The 20,660-nt window shown below is 39.6% G+C and overlaps 1 protein-coding gene across 8 annotated transcripts in view; it reads left to right on the top strand.

Annotated features, from left to right (window-relative positions):
* LPP (LIM domain containing preferred translocation partner in lipoma) overlaps positions 1-20,660 on the top strand; it is a 665,849-nt gene that overhangs the window by 167,352 nt on the left and 477,837 nt on the right. For 5 of the 8 annotated variants that reach the window (XM_087439863.1, XM_087439868.1, XM_087439869.1 and 2 more), the window contains one exon: positions 6,934-6,997. The exons of 2 other annotated variants lie outside the window; for them this stretch is intronic. The gene's annotated coding sequence lies outside the window, so the exon portion shown is untranslated. Of the gene's footprint in view, positions 1-6,933; positions 6,998-18,822; positions 18,845-20,660 lie in introns of those variants that run through there. One more of the 8 variants, XM_087439867.1, reaches the window with a different exon arrangement.

Below are 20,660 nucleotides of genomic sequence, written 5' to 3'. Positions count from 1 at the left end.
TCAGTTACCCCAAAGTGAGATCTGATTTGACCTTTGGTCATTCCTTTGAATTAGCTCTTCCCTAAACCTAGGCCTTGGGTGACTTCCTTTTCTTTCTGCAAAACTGATGTTTCCTGCCCTTAGTTACTTACAAGCCATTTAGTCTTTTTTCTTTCTTTCTTAGACTTCTAGTTATGGCTTTTCCTAGCCATTTATTAGGCTCACAGATTGCCTGGCAGCAGTTCTGTTTTAACTCTTTAAAATGCTTTTTCTGCCTCCTTGTCTAAATTTCTGGAACATGGGGACTGTCTTGTGCTTGGCACATGGTAGGCGTTCCATGGATGTATTGAATGAATGTTATTTTTATCCAGGGGTCTCTTCTTCAAAAGGCATTCTTCAAATTTTTATGTAGGGATCTGAGCTGTCGTTTATCTCTCAGTATTGGGCAGCTAAATTTCCGAAACACAGAATTGCACTGGCGCATCTTTTAATGCAGAGTCTCTCCCACTGTCAGGATGTGACACATGCTTTCCCTGACAGATGGCCGTTTAGCCTCTGCTTGAACACTTCCAGTTCGTTGTGAGGCAGTTTGTTCTACTGCTGGACAGCTTCATGTTTAAAGTTCTTTACATTGCTCTGAAACTGGAGTTTTCATTGTTTCAACCCTAATAGTTCTAGCATTGCGTATTTTGCGGAAGGATAATATGGCTTATACATGGCAGTCCTCAGATGCTCACAGGTAGCTTCAATTCCCCCATCCACCTTCTCTCTGCCTTCAGTCTTTTTCTTGCTACTTACATCCCAGGGCTTAAAAAGGTTTGGATGCTCATTTTCTTTATGCCTTCTCTCTTTACACATCACTTTCTAGATTGCCAACATGTATCCAACTCTATAGTCCTCTTTCAAGCCCTCTTCTTTTGTCTGTTAGATACCAGGAACAGTATGAGTTTGTGGGTCTAAAGGCTAGTATATAAATTCTAGTACCACAATTTACTAGGTGTCTGAACTTGATCAAATTACTTCATCCTTCTAAGCCTTGGTTTACTTACGGTGCAAAATGGATATAATAATGACTTCCAAGAATATTTTTAAGAATTAAAGTATGTAAAATGCTTAGCTCAGTTACAAAAACATAGTGTTTAGTGAATGTTACTTTTAGCTTGAGTAACTCTTTTGTCTTTGATCTATCCAATGATTTCTTTCTTTTTCTTTTTTACACGCATGGCTTGGTTTTTACAATTCATTATTTCAAGAATTTCTCCCTTCCTCTCTCTTTTTCTCCATTTCTCCTTTTTGCGATTTTATTCGTATTTATAGTCCTAAAATTTTTTTCTGTTTCTCTAGATTTGTTTCCTCTTTTATTTTGCAATTTTGTGTCTAGAACTTAACATGATTTTCTTGACAAATATTGTTTTTCTCTACATGAATTTTCTCAACTCCTGCCTACATTTTTACTTATATGTTCAGCCTTTATTATTCTTCCTGTGAAGAACATTTCTTCACCCCTTTAGTGGGTTAATGATGACTTGGTCATTGCAGGTTACTTAACTCCTCATTGAACCCCTCACTTACTCAGTAGCTTTTAAAATCATTTAGTTGAACATTATATATATATATTTTTTTCTGTGAGGAAGATCAGCCCTGAGCTAACATCCATGCTAATCCTCCTCTTTTTGCTGAGGAAGACCGGCTCTGAGCTAACATCTATTGCCAATCCTCTTTCTTTTTTTTTCCCCAAAGCCCCAATAAATAGTTGTACGTCATAGTTGCACGTCCTTCTAGTTGCTGTATGTGGGACGCGGCCTCAGCATGGCCGGAGAAGCGGTGCGTTGGTGCACGTCCGGGATCTGAAACTGGGCCGCCAGTAGCGGAGCGCGTGCACTTAACTGCTAAGCCACGGGGCCGGCCCCTGAACATTATATTTTTTAAATTAAATGTTCAATTAATTGCGATTCAACCAACATTTACTAAGCTCTTCTTATATGACATGCATTGAGTGAGGTGCTATAGGAATTACACAGACCACTTTTTTCATTTGTTTGTGCATTCATTCAATAAACATTTTCCTGACTACCTACTAAGGACCAGAATCTCGATTGGGGGTTTGGATTCAAGAAACTGAGTTAGACAAGATTTCTGTCTTTGAGGCATACAATCAAATAAAAGTGATAAGACTGTGGTAATTTTAGTGATCTAGGTATGGAACCAGGCATTATGGTGGTCTTCAGAAAGGCTGTTTCACCCAAACTTTCTGGGTCAGGAAAAACTTGACAGCAGGGGAGACACTTTAAGGGATAAGTTGGGGCTCAGAGCCCACTGGAAAGATAAGACCCTACTAGGATTTGGTTATGTTTGGTTATAAAGCCATTTTTGTGAAAACCAACCTCTAAATTCCATGTGTTACCCTTGAATTCCCTGCCCCCCCAATTGCATGCATGCAACCTTTTTCATTCTGTTTAATTTAGGGGCTTTAGAACCAACAGAATAACTGAAAGATAGGCTCACTTTTGGGATCTAATTACTGCATGAATGCATATTTCCATATTCCAAAGTAGAAATAGTAACAAGTATAGAAAAATAATCTCATGATGTTAGGACACATTACAAGGTATTTCTCTAGCCGTCATTTCATTTACTTCTTATAGAACAGCTTAGTGCTTATGAGTCTCCTGGCTGTCTTAAGCACCGTTACTGATAGATATTAGCACAAGAATTAGCACTGAATAATTATGTGTGGAGGATTTGCAAATAATTTTTTTCTCTCTTTATTCCAAAGCGATCATGCTGTGTTTTCTGTTTTTATTTAGATCACAAGACCAGGTCTGCCCATAATCAGTTGTCTAGGGAAGAGTCCCTTTACCACTCTTTGTCTCAGCTTTGTCATTTTTCAAATGGGAATATTGCTACTATTATTAACAATAACACCAATTTCACTTCACTGGATTGAGGTGAAGAGTAAAACCATTAATCTGTGTGAGAGCATAATGTATGTAACTGGTCACAATTGTAAATACAAAATGCACCTTTTGAGTGACCAGATTGTCAGCTACTTCAGTCAAGGTGAGTTCAGCTTAATTAATTAATTTTTACCTTCTTCAAACTTCTGAGGTAGCTTCATGTTTTACTCTTCTGTTTACCCAAAAGTGATTGCTGGCAAGTGCTATATGTTCAATAAGCACTTGTTGATTGAATTTTTTTGAAAGTCTTGATCTTTTAAAGATTTTATTTATTTATTTTTTTCCACCCAAAGCCCCAGTAGATTGTTGTATGCCATAGCTGCACATCCTTCTAGTTGCTGTATGTGGGACGCAGCCTCAGCATGGCCGGAGAAGCGGTGCGTCGGTGCGCGCCCGGGATCCGAACCCAGGCCGCCAGCAGCGGAGCGCACGCACTCAACCGCCAAGCCACGGGGCCGGCCCATGAAAGTCTTGATCTTTTAAAGTCTAGGAAATTTGTAAGCTACTCATATTTTTGCTTAGGATTCCTAAAATCTTTCATTTAATTTCTAGATTATAAGTTCCATTGATAGAAACCTTATAAATATCACATGAAGAAGTTGAGCATTACCTTTAGGCCAAAGCAATTTACTTTTTAAAAATCTGATTAATTTCAACACAATCAGCCAGGATGTCAGAAGATCTCAGTGCCTCTGATAAATGCTGACAGGTGAGGAAATTAAAATCAGGGAGGGAAGCAATTAAATACTGGCAAACATTACTTTAATGAGACAACCAAATCATTCATAAGCCATGGAATATGTTGTATTCTTGATAGGTATCTTAGGGTGGCAGGTGAGAGAGTGCATTTAAAAATGTTCGTCATACGGGATTTGATGATGGCGGTGGAGGAATTGCCATATTTGTCATCTAATGCCTTTGGCCTAATCTAACATTTCAATTGCTTTTGGGGACAGACTTCCTAATAATCATGTTTAAGATAATGACATTGTTTAATTTAAACAAATCTTAGTATAAGTAATCCTCTCACTACACCTACCTCCACCACCACATAAAACTTACCAAAAGGCACAAAGTGTAGACAAAATAATTCCTAACCTTTTCACAGTGGTTTAGGGACAACCAAGGTCAAGACCTGTGAAAAGAGAAACAGAAAAATGTATATTTCATACAACTTCTAATGCAAAAGATTTGGGAATTGTAGTGCTAAGAGCTGAACCCATGTCCTCAATCCACATGTTTTTTTCAAGATAACACCCCCTGTTCAAAAAGAACATCTGGGACCACCGGGCTAAAGAGTTACCCAGTTATGGTCTTAGTGGGAGTTTTAACAGCCTATCATGTTGCCCATTTGCACTGTAGCACTTGTGAAATATCTAGTATTAAGAGGCATCTTTACATTGGTCTTAGCAATTCTAATGCCAATGGGTTGGAATTTTTGTTCATAATGTTAGAATCATCATCTAGAGTTATGTTGCCTAAAAGTTGTCCTAGGATGCAGTGGTCAATTCAAAAGATACCATGGTTTGTGAAAAACCTGTTGAAACAAGTCTCTTTGCTCTCTTCATTTCTCATGTCCCTCCATTCTTTTCTGCTCTTTTCCTTTTTCCCCATCATTTTTCTTTCCACTCTCTTTCTCTTTCTCTCTCTCTCTCTTTTTTTTTTGGCTTCATTTGTTCCCTCTTGTTTTTCCCAAAATATAGTAGAAATTATCAATTATTCTATCCTAGTCCCAACTAGGTCTGGCAAGTCTTGCTTTTGCATAGCTTCTAATTAATAGGTTGAAGTTTTATAACTTAGAGGTTGATTATGCAGGTTTCTTTATTTTTGGTTGAAATTGCTTCTGGAGATGAGAACATTTTTCTTGGGAGAAGATGGGTGGTTTGACAAACGATGCAGACCTGCCAGGTTCTGGGTCAGCAGTCATAAAACACACAGAGGCAGCCAAGGATAACTGGCTTCATTACCAAGACGCTAGAGTGGGATTTGTCAGTTGTCCCAGATGTCTTTATGGGTCCAGGGGAGAACTCCATTGCATTAGGAAATACTCACGATTTACTGGGACACATGATACTCAAACCACGTGAAGAGGGCTGGTAAACTTTCTAGCTAGAAGGCTTCAGTTTTTCTACTGCTTAACATGAGACTTATTGATGAAGGCCACTTCACGAAAATTCAATGGTGCTGACCTCTGTTGTTTCTGTGGCTTGTGTTTCGATAGCTTGCCCAAGGATGTTGCATCTCTGAAACTTCACTGGGGAGAGCTGAGAAAGTGTTGATGGTAACCCTGCATCGAGCACTCCTTCTGCCTCAGCTTAGTAATGTGTCACCTTCTGGTTAGACCACAGATGTAAAGTCTTCTCTTTCTCTTTTCACTTGCCAGTGAAGCAGGACTCGATACTAAATGTGCTTTGGTGCCTTGACAATTGACTTTATATGGTATATGCTCATTTTCCCTTTCCCTCCACATAGAGCGCTCCCAAATGGGAGGCTGCATCATGAGTAGATGAGTCCTTACTGGTTTTGGTATCAAGATACAAGGTTAAATTTTTATCTGCTCCATATTAACCGTGTGATCTTGGAAGTTTGGTTTCCTTATTGGTAAAATTGGGGTAATAAAGTTTCATTGGAATTATAATGAGGATGATTTAAAATATGATGGTCATGTAATATTTTTCAAACTGTAACATATAATGTTAAAAGGTGATTAATGATTTGCTTTTGATGGCATATGCAAGAATTTCTTGCAGGGTATCCTATGAACCATGTTGTTTTCTTAATCTGATTTGAGTCCTATATGAAAATGGGATATTTTAATAAGACTTCCCAGAGTTCTTTTACTTCTCAATCTATCCATTGTATTAAAACAAATTCCCTTGTTCTTGCTGTCCTGTGGGAAGCTCCATCTCTCTGAACCTAAGGCACCATACAGGCACAAACTTTAGAATGGCATGTGATACACCTGCAGGTCTTTCACTAAAGCAGTATCTTTTGCTTTTGTGAGTTGAGGGGACACTTGATTTTTAAATTTGGAGCTTTGTCTTTTGGAACAAAAGTTCTTTGTGTTGTTTTTTTAGATGAGGCCATGTGAGATTGACATACATAAATATTATGGTATTTTAAAGCTAGGGGCATGAATCCAAGACATGGCAATAAAAAGAAAAGCAATACGTGATGTTTATAACACCATTCTTTGATCATATAAACATGGGCTCAGGAAGACATGGTATCGTTTTATATACTACCACTGTCCATATCTACAAATATGAAGTAATGGAGGAGAATTTTCCAAACAGAGTTTAACTGAGCTTTGGCTATGAAGTACATATTATAATCCTCATTTACATATAAGGAAATTGACACTCGGAGAGTTTAAGTAACTTGCCTAAGGCCATCGGGAAGAGGAAGACAAGTCTGACTGGCTCTAAATCCCATGTGTTTTGTCCTACTTCCGCACATCAATCAAATAGCTGGTATTATTTTATTATTCTCTCCTCTACCAAGGCTAGTGATCAAGCCAGTGAGTTGTTTGTCTTTGTGTTTTCCTAACCTAATATCCTAGGAGAGACTGAGGTGTAAAGGAAAGACTGCTGGACCAACAGGCAGAGTCCAGAAGGTCCAAAGTCACTCCCTGCCATGTACTGTACTGTGTAGTCTTGGGCAAGTTACCTACCTTTTCTGAACTTCAGTTTCCACATCTGTAAAATGAGGACAATAATACTCATTTCACATGGTATTTGTGAAGTTAATTATGAGAGATGTTAGATCCCTTGTCTTCCTCCCTATCCCTCTGTGAGCTTCTGTTTCCTCACCTATGAAGTGAGTAGAATAATCTCTTCCTGCTTCTTCACCAGATTGTTGTGGGGTGAAATGAGATAATGAATGTGAAAATGTTTTGCAAAACAAGAAACTGCTATATAGATATAAGAGTTTATGATGATTAGTGAATAAATATCGTTTCGTACCTAAGAGTAACTTTTGCCTGTTTCATTTCCAGACCCTCGCATTGCAGTTTGCTGAACCTTGTGTCCAGTGACCATTCTGAGAGCTAGCTATCTGAGGTAGGAGAGGATTGGCATCTTCATATTCATGAAATGCTAATAGGCATCTTAGCCAATAACGTTTAAGTTTGATTTCACTCCCAACAGAAGAAATACGAAGGTATTTCATGAGCACCAAAACCTGAACAATGGCCAAGACAGAGCATGGCCCTCTTTTTATGTCTTCTTGGTTTAATTTTCCCTTTCAGTTCTTAGCCCTTAAGGTTTAATACCAAAAGCACAAAAATCTGATCAACACGGAAGATTCAGATTTAACGAGTATTTAAGAGTCTGTAATGTGCCATGTACTAGGATGTTCTTATCTATTGTCTTGTATCCTTAGCTAGTGTGTGGCAGGAGGGCTTTCTCTCCAGCTTTCTGGCCCTTGATTGAGTACATTTTTCACTATACTATGCTGCCAGTGTTACCTGGCTCTGAAGGGGCAAACTTTACTAGTTGGATCCATCACTGTCTCTTAGCCGCCCAAAAAAATCACAAAAAGACATAATCTAAGGCAGAATAGCAACAAAAAATCCTAAGAATATGGAAAATGAGTTAGACTCTTTTGAAACCCCGGACCCATAGTATCTGCATGCTACTCTCCTGGGGGACTAGTGTGAAGGAGATAGGTCTTTGGCAGAAGAATGCATTCTTTTTGAGTTTGTCAAGAAAACAGAGACCAATAAAAAAAAAATTTAAAGGCAATATGATAATTCTAAAATTTGCAAAATGTGAATTTTCTCCTACAGCTAGCCAGCTGATATTTGCACTTCCCAGTTAGCTCTGCTGTGTTCGATGTCATCTTTTAGAAGTCTTGGGCAAAAAAATGTGAAGTAGCCCATATGGTGTTCTTAACTGCAGGCCCTGTAGAATAGCAACTTTGTGGAAGATTTGACGGCAGCATTGAAAGTACTGTAAACAATTTTTCTACTGAATATTTTCATAATTCCTTTGGTTTGTTATTTCTATGATCTTGAATTGTAAACATGACTTTAGTTACACAGACCCTTGAAAGAATTGAAGTTTGTTCGAACTGCCCCATATTTTTAGGAGTTAGCAATTTAGAATTAAGTGGAGATGATAGTGTTTCATTAATATTGTTTTCAAAGCTCATATTCACCATACACATGGAATAAGCACTCATCATGTGCAGACAAGGTGGGTGACGTATGGGCTGTGAAACTCCTCTATAACTAGATCAGACGTAGCAGTGACTTGTGTGTTGTTTAGATTTTATTCTCATTCCTACAAAAGAGAGGATTATAAAAAAAATGTAATGGCCAAAAATATAGGAATGCTCCTGCTCATCTTTTCGTCCCTCTCTAGTCCATAAAATGCCCCTGAAAAAACTCCTTTCTAATATAGTTCATGTATTTTTGTGGATAAATATATCGGAAAAGAATGTATTGTAGACATGTAATATTATAGTTTTGATAGCTCTGCTAGGCAGAGATCTAACTTATTAATTTAGAAAATGCAGTTATTAACTTTTCTCCAAATGCTAATTATTAAATATTAATAGACTCAGCTTTAAAAAGTGGTTAACTATGCTCCCCTTCCCCACTGAAACCTGTCTTGAAACTACAAAGAGGAATTTAAGCAAGCCTTGAAAGGTTGTGAAAAATTGCGCTTGAGAAAGAGGGATTTCATCTCTATCTATCTATCTATCTATCTATCTATCTATCTATCTATCTATCTATCTATCTCTCTATCCATCCATCCATCCTCTATATTTTGGAGGTGGGAGCTGATGATGAGGGAAAGATAAAAACTTCTCAAATAACCTTTGGAAGGTGGAAAAGTAAATATTCTGGGGGCATGATGTAGAAATTTAAAAAAATCTTGTTGTAATCATTGGTATCAGTGGCAGGAATGAAGAAAGAATAACAGTTTAAATAAACAATTAGACTTGACAGTAGATGTGTCAACAGGTACCCACTTAATGAGTGTAATCATTGTTTTTCTCTGCTTTCAATGTTGATCCACTGACTGTGGTGTGTTCTCTGTCCCATTTCCAAACCAAATCTATTTCAAGCTGCACTTCATGGAATCTGAAACGGTATACCCTGCTTACTATTTAGAGCTGATACCCAATGTTCTTTAATAGGCAAGCTCTGTACTTGATAAAGAACAGGCTTCCTACCTCCTGTAGACCGTTGATTATCTCTGTTTTCCACAGGGCGATTCATTAGCAAGGCTAAATAATACCCAATTACTTCTCATGGACTTGTGTATATCGCTAGAGTGAATTGTTTATTATAATTTGATGGAAACAGCTCTAGTCGGCCTTAAATCAATCAGTTATTGTTTTTTGAGGTGGAGGTAGAGGCAGTAGTTATAATTGAAAATATTTTCTTAGTTACCTGGATAGAATCTCATTGTTTTGGGGAGTGAAGCAGTGTGTTTTATGTTAGTTATGTGAACCAGAAGTCGTGAGAATCTAATTCTAATCCCAGCTCTGGCTGAGTCACTTTGGGCTTCCAGGCTCCATTTCAGCATCTAACAACAGATAGAGTTGGACCAGTTGATCTTGGCATTACTTTGAGTCAAATGTCCTATTATCTGTGATTTTATTTCTTATCCAGTCCTTTCTCCCTCCTGTTGCCACTTTTCTAAAGTCATAGGAAAGTCCTATTACTCTTCTCGAGAGCCAGTGTGTGAAAATTGTTATTCTTCTATTTAGCTTTTGATTCTTTTACATACCATAAGAACAGTTAGAATTTGAATTATGTATACACTGTGATTGGGCATTTATGCATTGGTCATATGCTACCTCCAGCAACATTCAGTTTCTGGTTAGAAAGGAAAAAAAATCCATCTTCTCCCATGTTTCTCTACTTCTTAATCTGGGTCTCTTTTTTAGAGGATCTGGTCAACTTATCCACTGGCAACATCCATGGGTTCCTGTTCTGTTGTTTGACTTTTTCAGGATGAGTCATTGATCTGTAAGCAGAGGTCGGAATGTTAAAGTCAGAGGGGACTTTAAGAACCAATCTAGCCAAATTATTTCATTTCAGAGATGGAGATTTTGGAGTCAGGGAAGAAATCTGATTTGTCTGTGGGATTAGTGGCAGATCCTGGTCTAGAATTCTTTCTTCTGACTTCATAGTTGTATCTCTGTTTTAAGAGAAAATTTCTTTCTATAAACTGTCCTTTCTCTTCCCAATATTTAATGAGCCATTGTCTTTCAGGCAAAACCAATCTCAGTGTCAGTGCAGGATTGTGACACGGCCTTAAAACATATATAGATGCCAGCCTTCTTCATTAATTCTATGGGGCAGTGGAATAGAGGATTCTGGCTGGCTTCTGCTCTCTGTGTTTATTAGGAGACTGTGGATTCCCCTACAGTCCTTCCTGAAAGAGATTACTTGACCCTGACATCACCATTAGTTCCTCCACCTACCTCCTGCCCTTTTCTGATCCAGTGAATTATAGGAAGCTAAGGATGAGTTCCTAGCTGGCTGTGTACTGCACATAGCTGGGAACATTAATAAAGAGAAAACAGATGAAGGATTAATAAGCAAGAGGACAGGAGAGCAATAGGCAACATAGTGAAATCTAGTTCAAGGCCTGCAATTCCCAGTTGCTGTGCTATGCAAGATTAATAGCAGCATCTTTCAGACCTTCTCTCTGCCTCATTCTTGTGGGACTGGGCTAGGACTGAGAAGCAGCTGGAGTGCTGGAGTTTGCCAAAACCAAACTCATGTTTTTGTGAGATTTCCACGTCCAGAGAAGAGGGTAGTAATTATGCATCAGTTAGAAGATAACTTAGAGGCCACTGTGTCTAAACACTTATCTTGGACCTCATGATACTGAGGTACAGACTGTGGAAATCATTTTTCTGAGTCTGAGGTTCAAATCCTGGCTCTAATTAATTTGCTATGACTTTAGTGAAGGCATGACCTTTTTCTGAACTGCAGTTTCTCCATCTATGAGATGGGAAGAGGAGGAGGAAGGTAGAGGAAATGATGTCAGAGGTTCCGTTAACTCTGATTTTCAGGGATCTCTGATTTGCCCACAATCCTATAGCAAGTTTGCAGCCAAGCCAAGTCTTGAATTCAGAGTTCTTTCTCTGGTTTGAAGTGCTCATCATGGATAACTTCCACTGTCCATACTTTCTAAATAGCATGTTTGTATATTGCAGCCTTGTTTTATTAAATAAACTTTTTCTCTCTCAGTTGACAGGTCCCTTTCTGTCACGGGACTTGCCTAAGCCAGCAGTTCTTAATTTGTGTGTGTGTGTGTGTGTGTGTATGTTTGGGGGTAGGGGAGAGGATTATGGGATATTTGGAAACTCAGATGAATCTATGAAGTAGTTAGAAAATGCATGTCTGCATAGAATGTTGTCTATAATTTCAGGTTTGTAGACCTTCTGAAGGCCATACATAGGTTCTAGGCTAAGCAAAAGATGTTTTTCAGTGTGGGAAGTCTGAGATGACATTTGGGTAACATACATATCCTGTTGCTATTGGATTTTTCCCACAGTTCACCAATTGTTCTATTCTGAGTGTTAGACTCATTTACAATTGCGACTCTGGACATTTATATGTCTCAAACTGTCAAGTGATTTAATACGGAAACTCATATTCTGCTCGCTACATTCATTCATTCATTCACTCACTCACTGAAATGTACTTTTAACCCAGAATCTGCTAAATGCTATCAATTTTAATATATTTCATTTAATCTCATAAAACAGAAAATTACTTTTTTTCCCATTTTTCACATGCAGAAACTGAGCTCAGAGATGTTGAGTAATAAGCCCAAAGTCATACAGCTAATAAATTGCAATGTCTGGATTTAAATCCCGATCTGCTCCAAAATATGTGAATACCCTCAGCGATAACACTGAATATGAATAGGGGCAATGAAACAATTCTATAAACTGTGGAAATCCCTGGGAGAAAATGCCCCCAATGGGCCCCAGAGGAGTACAGCGAATGTGTGCTACGGGAGTTCAGAGAGGGACAAGGTCACATATGCTGCATCATTTATATGCTAAGTCATTAATTAAATGCTTATCTGGCACCTTAAGGCAGAAAAGAAATGCTGGGCAGTTGTATAAAAATGCGTTATAAATAACTCATATTTTTCCTTTTTTTTTTTGTACTTCTATCAGGTTAGTGGTCTCAATTTCTCCATTTTTGTAAGTGAGATGAGGAGGAGACAGTGATTAGGGTCATCACGCCCTGATCGTACCGTGAGTTATCAACTGACTTGGAATTTCAATGCTTTGGGGAATCCGTTTGTTGTTTTCTCCTTGTTATATTGAGCGTGGGATTTTTAAGAGATAGACTTCTGACCATATGCAGATCAGCAGAAATGCAGATGTGAGCAGCTACGATTTGGATTGTGCCAAGATGTAATGACTGCCACATGTGTGAAGTTAGTGCTCAGCACTTGGTGACCCACTGTGAGTCTATGTGGGAGCCATGAGAGGGAAAGCTGGTGTTAGAGATGGAAGAGGACTCGGAGATTGTCGGGGGCAACCCTTTACCTTACAGATGGGGAAACCAAGGCTTTGAGAAGCGGCACAGCTTATCAAAATTCAGGCAGCAGGTTATGGCAGAACAAGAACCAGATTCTATGCCAGCACTCTACAGTAATATCTATGTATATTTTCTCTCTTCCATTGACTTATAGTACTCACACTTGACTGGCAGATACACCTGGATTGGAAACCGGGCATTATTAGCCGTGTGACTTTGATACATTACTAGATTTCTTTGGGTCTCAGTTTTGTTGTCTGTAAAACGGAAGCCATACCGTATTGACAGGACTGTTGTGAGGATAAGTGAAATACCATTGTGCTGTACAACACACAGACGTATTATTGCCAATATGACTAATAATCCTCATCATAACCTAATGAGACAGCTGCACATCCTGTTTTTACAGATCCTATTTCCTAACTTCATCTTGATACTTTTTAGATCCTTGCTTCTCAAAGTTTGTTCTGAAGACCAGGAATATCAGCATCACCTGGGAGCTTGTTAGAAATGCAGACCTCAGGCCCCACTCCAGACCTCCTGAATCATAATCTGCATTTTAATAAGTTCCCCAGGTAGTTCATATGCTCATTAGAGTTTGAGAAGTATTGTTTTAGGCCCGAGACCAATTTCAGAGCTATTGGCCATGGCCTGCTTACAACGGCTGGCCCACTGCCAGCATTCTGGGGCATGCCTTACCCCTGCCTTGAGATAGCAGGAGGGAACCCTGTGAAGTCGCTCCCTGGGAATAATGGAAGGCTGGGTTGAAGGAATCCAACAAGCTTTATCTTTTCAGCACCCTTCATTTCCTCAGAAGTACTATTCACCAGGGGTCCAACTGGGATTGGATCCCAAGGTTTCTGCTCCCAAAGTCCATGTTCTTTTTATTAAACCATGATGTCTCAGTCAAGAGGAATGCTGGGCTGTGTGTATGGTAACTCTTCGTTCCCCATAGTGCAAATATTTCCACACTGGCTGTTTTACTCTATTACTCAATTCCTAGAGGGGAAGAATTAAAAAAAAATAAATAAATAAAAAAAAGCTTGAGTTGAAAGCCAGGATCCTGCAGCTTAATCAGTTATTTTCGTTTTTTAATGAGGGAGACTATTGTGAAATAAGTAATTATTAATTACTCAAAACTAATGAAATATTTTAGTTTCCTTGCTAAAAAAGCATATGGAAGCTAAAAGAAAGCATATGGGTGTTTTTCGGAAGCATATTGGTGAATGGACAAATTACAGTGGTGCCAATATGCCTTTGCTGTCTGGCTGGGGCCATCCCTGTGTGTGCTGGCATCTGAGTCCTTGTGTGTTTAAAGGAATTTTTTTAAATTCCCATCTGATGTGTGCCTTGAGTTGCCTCTGGAGTTACGCAGCTCTGCCTCATAAATCTTTCTGCCGTGCTTTCACTCCAACAGTGCTGGTTGAGCGTCACTCCATATAAGACCTTTGCTATAGGTGGCTGCCATTCTTGTCCTTTCTGGATGTCTCTCATCCTCTGCAGTCTACTGAATGGGCTTGCCCAGCTGATAGCCAGGTATTGAGACTTTGTCCATCTAACAGTTTATCACAGTGGTAATATCTGTATCCTTTTAGATTTCAGAACTGGATGTCCTTGCTCCACTGGGAACTGTGTGTGAGACCCTGGGCCCACCACTGAATCTCTGCACTGCAGATTTCTTCCTTGTAAAACTGGAGTGATAATACTAGTGCTCCTCAGCTCATAGGCATGGCTGTTTATCCAATTTGTGGTCCATGCTCTTTGCTTTTTCTCTCATTTCCTTTCAGTCTGGTAAATAGCTTGATGGATTTGGAGGTGGTTGAAATGATTCTGGCTGCTCTGGGGACTGCACACATCTAGGCTTGTGATGATCACAGGCAGCATGACATGTCTGAGAAGCTACTTGGATGAGTGTCAGGAAACCAAGGTTCCAGACCACGCTGACTTAATAAGCATCAACGTAGCAACTACCAAGCAAGGTGGCTTGCTAAGAAATTGAAGGAGGGAGCTGGCAGGTGTGTGGAGGTGAGTTTGATTCAGGGCTAGCCAAGACTCAGTGTGATGTGTGGGCTCAGTAATTATACTTTGTGAGTGGGAGAATTTGGGGAACGCTTTTTTTTTTTTCTGAAGAAGATTCGCCCTGAGCTAATATCCGCAGCCAATCTTCCTCTTTTTGTATGTGAGCTGCCACCACAGCATGGCCACTGACAGACGAGTGGTATATGTCTGTGCCCAGGAACCAAACCTGGTCCGCGCCCAGGAACCAAACCCGGGCCGCCAAAGTGGAGCATGCCGAACTTAACCACTAGGCCACTGGGGCTGGCCCGGTGAACACTTTTTACCTGGAGGTTTCTTATGGAACCAGGTACTGGAGGTGGCTTTGAAAGATGATTGAATGGAATTTGATGGGATATTACAGGGAGTTGAGGGGAAATCTCTGGTCAACAAGAATCAGCTTGAGGCAAGAGGTGAAGACCAGCTGTGTCCAGAGAACTGGGCATAGATGATAGAAATTTGTCGTTGAGAAAAATCACTTCTTTTCTGGTGGGCCTCAGTCTCTTCATCTGTAAAACATGAGCTTGGGGCAAGATGGTTCTCAAGAAGTCTCAAGAACTCCAACTGGAATTCTACAGGATCTTCTATCCCACAACCAGATAAGCCATGTAGCTAAACTCTGGCAGCTGATAGTGGCAACAGAGCAGGGCCCAGAACTAAGTGTTCTGTCCCTGTCTCTGTGCTCTTGCTACCACCTGCAGAGCATTATGATGATGGGTGAGTAGAGTGACCACTATCATTCTAGCATTTAATGTATGAAACATAGAATGTTAAAATGATCTAAAACATAAAACAAATAAGACATTTAACATCTTAGATACTGATGACCCTTCCACTGGAGAGGGCCACCTCTATAAAATGCTACCTGCCTCCGTTTTGTCTGTGTGGGCCTTGCTTGCCTGTCTGAAGGACTAGCACATATTCCTTCTCCAAAGGAAGGCTTTTCTCTCCACCCCTTGGCTCTGTAGTATAGTCTTAGCATTGAACTTTGTTTTATAATTAAACTTTGTTTTGTACTGTCAACTTTTCATGTTTCCTTACACCATCCCTTCTCCTGCCCCCTCACATGAACATATTATAAGGGTTCTGAATCTAAGGACTGCATTCTACTTCTCTTAATTCCATTTAGCTCCTGGCACAGTGCCCTAGATATCATACTCAAAAAAGAAGCTCATAACTGTGTTCTTCAACAGTTTTTCCCTCTGTTTAGTGCTTGTTTCTAAGATGGATATGAGATTTATAGGCTTATAGAATTTCAGAAGTGGGAAGGAAGTTAAAAACTGTCTGTCTAGTTGAGCCCACTCCTAGGGAAGAAATGACTTACATTACTTTACCTGCCCAGTTAGCGGCAGAGCTGAGGTGGGCACCCGCATCTGACCAAGCAGTAGAGGGATGTTTTGGCCCTGAGCTCCTGCCTACCACTCAGCAGACCTTGGTTGGGTTCCTCCCTCCTTTGAAGACCGTTAGGGATAAAGGTGGTACACTTGGTGCTGCTGGATGAAACAGATGGGAACAAGCAGACATTTATTGGGTATCTACTATGCGACAGGCCTGTGACAGGTGCTTTCCCATAGTTTAGCTTGGTCAATCGTCATAAGCTAGAAGTCCCACTCCTACACGTGGGAGACAGGTTGTAAATAAAACATTTAGCAAAAGACCCTTCCTTTAAGCTCTGAAGGGCTCACTGTAGTGGATAGGTGCTTACCTCCTAGAACATGAGCATAGGACTCTGCAGAGTGGCATGCGTGACTGTTCTAAGGGGAACGGATTGTGAAGACAAGTGAACGTAAGCAAGCTTGTGATCAAAATTGAAGTGGGAGGGCCTGTGTTCACCTGAGTATAGGATAGGACTCAGCTCTCCCACTCTTTCCTCCACACATACATCTCTGAGTCTTTGGAGAGCTGGGACTTGAGAGCTTCACACTTCAGTGTTTGTAGTATGGGCTTGTACTTGCTCTTATTACATCTTACTCCCTCCTCTCCCCTAGCATCCAATCCCACTGAGTATACTTTTCTCCCTCTTATTCATTTTTCTTCTCCCCGTCCCTCCTTCTCCTGAGTTAACCCTGGGTCGCCTAAGACCTACAGGCTCTCCAATGGCACAGCCCTCTGTACTGGATGGTGAAAATGCTGGCAGGGAAGACGATACACAAATCTGTTAAATACACAGTAAAAATAGCTTCTGATCTATGGGACTCAGTATTAAGCAAGCTGATATTAACGAGGTTTGAGTGCTGTTCTGAAATGTGGCAGCTGCACACGCACATTGGCTGTGTTTCCTCCCTACCTCTGGCAGCTTGCAAGCAGTGTTGCCATGACACTCCTTGGGCTCTGTTTAGATCGGCTATTTTCTGAAAGAGTCCCTGACCTTCCCCACAATAGAAACCGTTGATGTGGTCATGTCAGTGCCTCTTCAGGAGCTGTGTGACTGGTGAGCCCCCAGTCGTCACTTGCAAACTGTTGGGAACTGTAGGTTAGGACAGACATTGAGCGTTTAGGAGAAAGAAGGGCTTTTACGTATCCTCTGCTCTCGTTTGATGGTGAGGATTCTGAAGCCCTTTGAGTGGAAGTGACTTGCTCAAGGTCACAGAGTGAAGAGGGACAAGGCAGGGACAGGAATGCAGGTCTTCTGATTCCCGCCCTGTAATGTTCTAGCTGTGCCACACTTCTCCCTGCCTGAGGGCACTTTGCAGCCCAGAATGCTGTGGATGGAGATGAGTCAGGCCTGGGGACATCACTGTCCCTAGGAATGGGCAGAGGAGGTGAAGAGAAGGGAGGAGCTCAGTGCAGAGGCAGGAGTGAGGAAATGAGGGGGAGTAATGGATAGTGCGGGGGTGATAGATGCCCAGAGTAAATGCCCGAGGTGCCACTCAGTAACGCCCATCCTCAGAGGCTCTTTCCTATCCGATTCCACAGACTGGTTCGTTGAGGAGTAGATGCTTAAAGGGGCAGGGGAAAAATCATGTCATGTTCTCTATTGCTCTGAACCCTTTCCTGACCTCATGCAGGACCTCACAGAAAACTACCATAAGAGCCACTGTCAGCACCATCGTTTTGTTTTTTTATACTTTATTATATAATGTTGAGTATTCTTCAGATAGTTCATATGTGAAACACTGTCTCCTCCTCCACAAGATAACAGAGTTCTAGGGGACAGAAATCGTGACTTAAATGGACCTCCCCCTTCACTCGCCCACCCCCTAGCCTTTCAGTCATGGCACCTGGCATAGACCTAAATCATATGCGAATTTTTGTCAAGTTGAATTTAGTGGAATTCAGATGACCTCTCAAAATTTTTATTAATTGATAGTGAAAGTTGGCAAATTATTTCAGTCATGGCACCTGGCATAGACCTAAATCATATGCGAATTTTTGTCGAGTTGAATTTAGTGGAATTCAGATGACCTCTCAAAATTTTTATTAATTGATGGTGAAAGTTGGCAAATTATGATTTTGGGGAACAGCATTCTCACCAATTTGGATTCTGTAAGACTTCTTGTATGCTCTTAATTTTCATAAACCCTAGTATGCTGTCCAGTATTATCTTCATTTTACAATGAAGAAACAAAAGTCAAGCGACCTGCTCAAACTTGCTTCAAGTAATAAATGGTGGCGATTTGATTAGCATCTAGGTCTTAATACTGTAATGTGACTTCTGCTCTTCCCCAGTACTTTTGGAGGGGGTATGGTTCCATAGGCAGTGGTTCAGCTTATTATTGAGGAGTCTCCAACCTTTTTAGGTTGTAACCTAACACCTTAAGAGGTTGGGAAAATAGTTAGGAGGTCAGGTTCAACCAGTGGTTTATTATAATACCTTGGATAACACTTTAGCTGATTTTTTTTTCCTAGTAAGCCAAGGGAAAAATAGTGCATTTCTATATTTTTTAATTTGCTTAGTTTGCAATAAACCTGGAAATAGTGTATAAGACTCTTTTAACTTTTAATAAATTTGGATACATCCAGAATATGGGGAAAAAAGGCCTTCTGCCCTAAATGAATTGACTAATTTAGCTAAGAACAAAATTAGACCACTTTTTTTGGTTACAAAAGAAGGATGCAAGAATTTTTGAATGCTGCAGCTAAAGCCTAGATTTTGGCTGATGTTAATATTTTGTAGGTTTTTCTCAATATTTGCCATATTTGTTAGATGGTATCCATTATGCTTTTCTAACTATTGTAAGATTTGGATGAGTTTGATTGTTAATATCCTGTATTGTTTCTGAAAAAACATAAATGTGGAACAATCTTCTTTTTTTATGTATGTGCTTAGGAAGAACACCATTGCCTAATTTGAATTTCAGAACAGACGCAAAGCTGATTTGTAGTGAGTATAATATCTTGGTATATATAGATCTCATGTTTTCTTTTTGTATCTAACTTTCCAGGTGTTTAAGGAGGAGGATGAGTTGAATAATAATGGTATAATGTCCATAGAGAAAGTTGAATACATAAGACAAATATGCTTGTGGATCTGTTTTTGTATTTTGTGTGTGTGTGTGTGTGTGTGTGTGTGTGTGTATGATTAGCTTACGGTCTTTTTATGAAGTTTTCTGTACTTTGAAAGTACATAATAACTTTGTAATTACCAAAGAAAAAATTGAAATCGAACCATGGATGTTCAAGGGGATGAATATTTTATCTTTTGTTTTAGAGTTGCAGGTAAAGTGAAAAGTTAGAAAATTGTATTCTTTGGTGTTAGATGGAAATCAAACACTGTCTTTGTATTATCTTTGAGAAGAAAGTTTGCCTTGGGAATCTGAATGTTCTTGCAAGCTTTCTAAGTTTCTTCAGCCCCCATTGATGCCCATACTCTGTTTAATTCAATTGAATAAGTTTGCTCTGAACAATGGCTTAGGTACGATGTTATTTACTATGAACAGTGCACATATACACTAAATAAATAAAGACAAGGAAAGAAATAAAAAGAAAAAAGAAGCAGCACGTCGCACCTTTCTTGTATGTTTGAAGCAGTCTGCATTACTTGAGCATTGCATATGGATATGTCTGTTTCCCTAGAAAAGATTGTGGATTGGGAGCACTCTGAAGACCAGAGAGGTGTTTATATATGTTTATGACAATGATTTTGTGAACTCACGTGCAGTGAATTAAAACAACTTTTATAACATCCTTTGCTTGGAGTTGATGGGCTTATTCAGAATCTCTTTAGAAGTCATCCTGGCACTTTTGAAATCCCTCTGCTTCGTAGACTTTCTGTGGAATGAAGAAACGTTGTCCATCTGCCTACTTGCAAGCGAAATGGGTAGTTAAGGAGTGCAATAGTCTGTTTACACACTGGCCCAAACTGTCACTGTAAGAAAAGGTTTCGTATATTCTAAAATGTCACAGAGCTAGGAAAAATATACACATCTAATATATAGAATGCATATACATGTGCATATATATATATATGATCTGTTCCTTGTCACAATATTTAACCCAACGTGCTATTTACAGTAATGAATCAAAATGTCAGTTTTAAAAATATGAAGTGTCAAAGTGTTCCCACGTTGCGGGAAAGTTTGATGTGACAGTTTGTTAATCATATGACTATTATATCAAATGTGTCTCACAATGTGTTTTGCTCAGTGCTCTTTCTTGCAGGCTCCTCACACTTTTTCAGTGAATTCCTAGTTCAAGTTACTAACCCAGGGAGCACATGTAGGTTACGTGTCTCCGACACCTTGCACAAATGCTGCTATGTTTTTCTGTACTTAAAACTGAATGGATTTAACATCATTTTAGAGTGGTTTGATTTTGTGCCTGACATATTTATGTATAGTAGCTAAAAAAAAATTCTCCTACTATAATTTTTGTGTTTTCACTGCAGAACCATCACATGAAACTTTAACTTATAGAATGAATGTTTGGTGTTTCTCTAAGCTGGGTTTCCCAGGGTATAATTGAGATGTCCTTATTTGCTATAGCTCACTCTTTGATCTTGGGCACATTTTTGAATTTTCCTTTGCACATTGATTACACCAACTTCTTCATCTTACTAAAAGCACAGAATCATAGCACATAAATATTATATATTTGGGAAAAGGCACCATGGTTTCTTTCAGGAGAATTTATGGCTACGCTACTTCCTAGCTCTACACTTAATCCCCCGGCCTCAGTGTCCTCTGAAGAATTGTGAAGGT

The sequence above is a fragment of the Ceratotherium simum genome, chromosome 15 (assembly GCF_057802395.1).
Source record: "Ceratotherium simum simum isolate JZ-2026a chromosome 15, ASM5780239v1, whole genome shotgun sequence".
NCBI lineage: Eukaryota > Metazoa > Chordata > Mammalia > Perissodactyla > Rhinocerotidae > Ceratotherium > Ceratotherium simum.
This window is presented reverse-complemented; position numbering and strand designations above follow the sequence as displayed.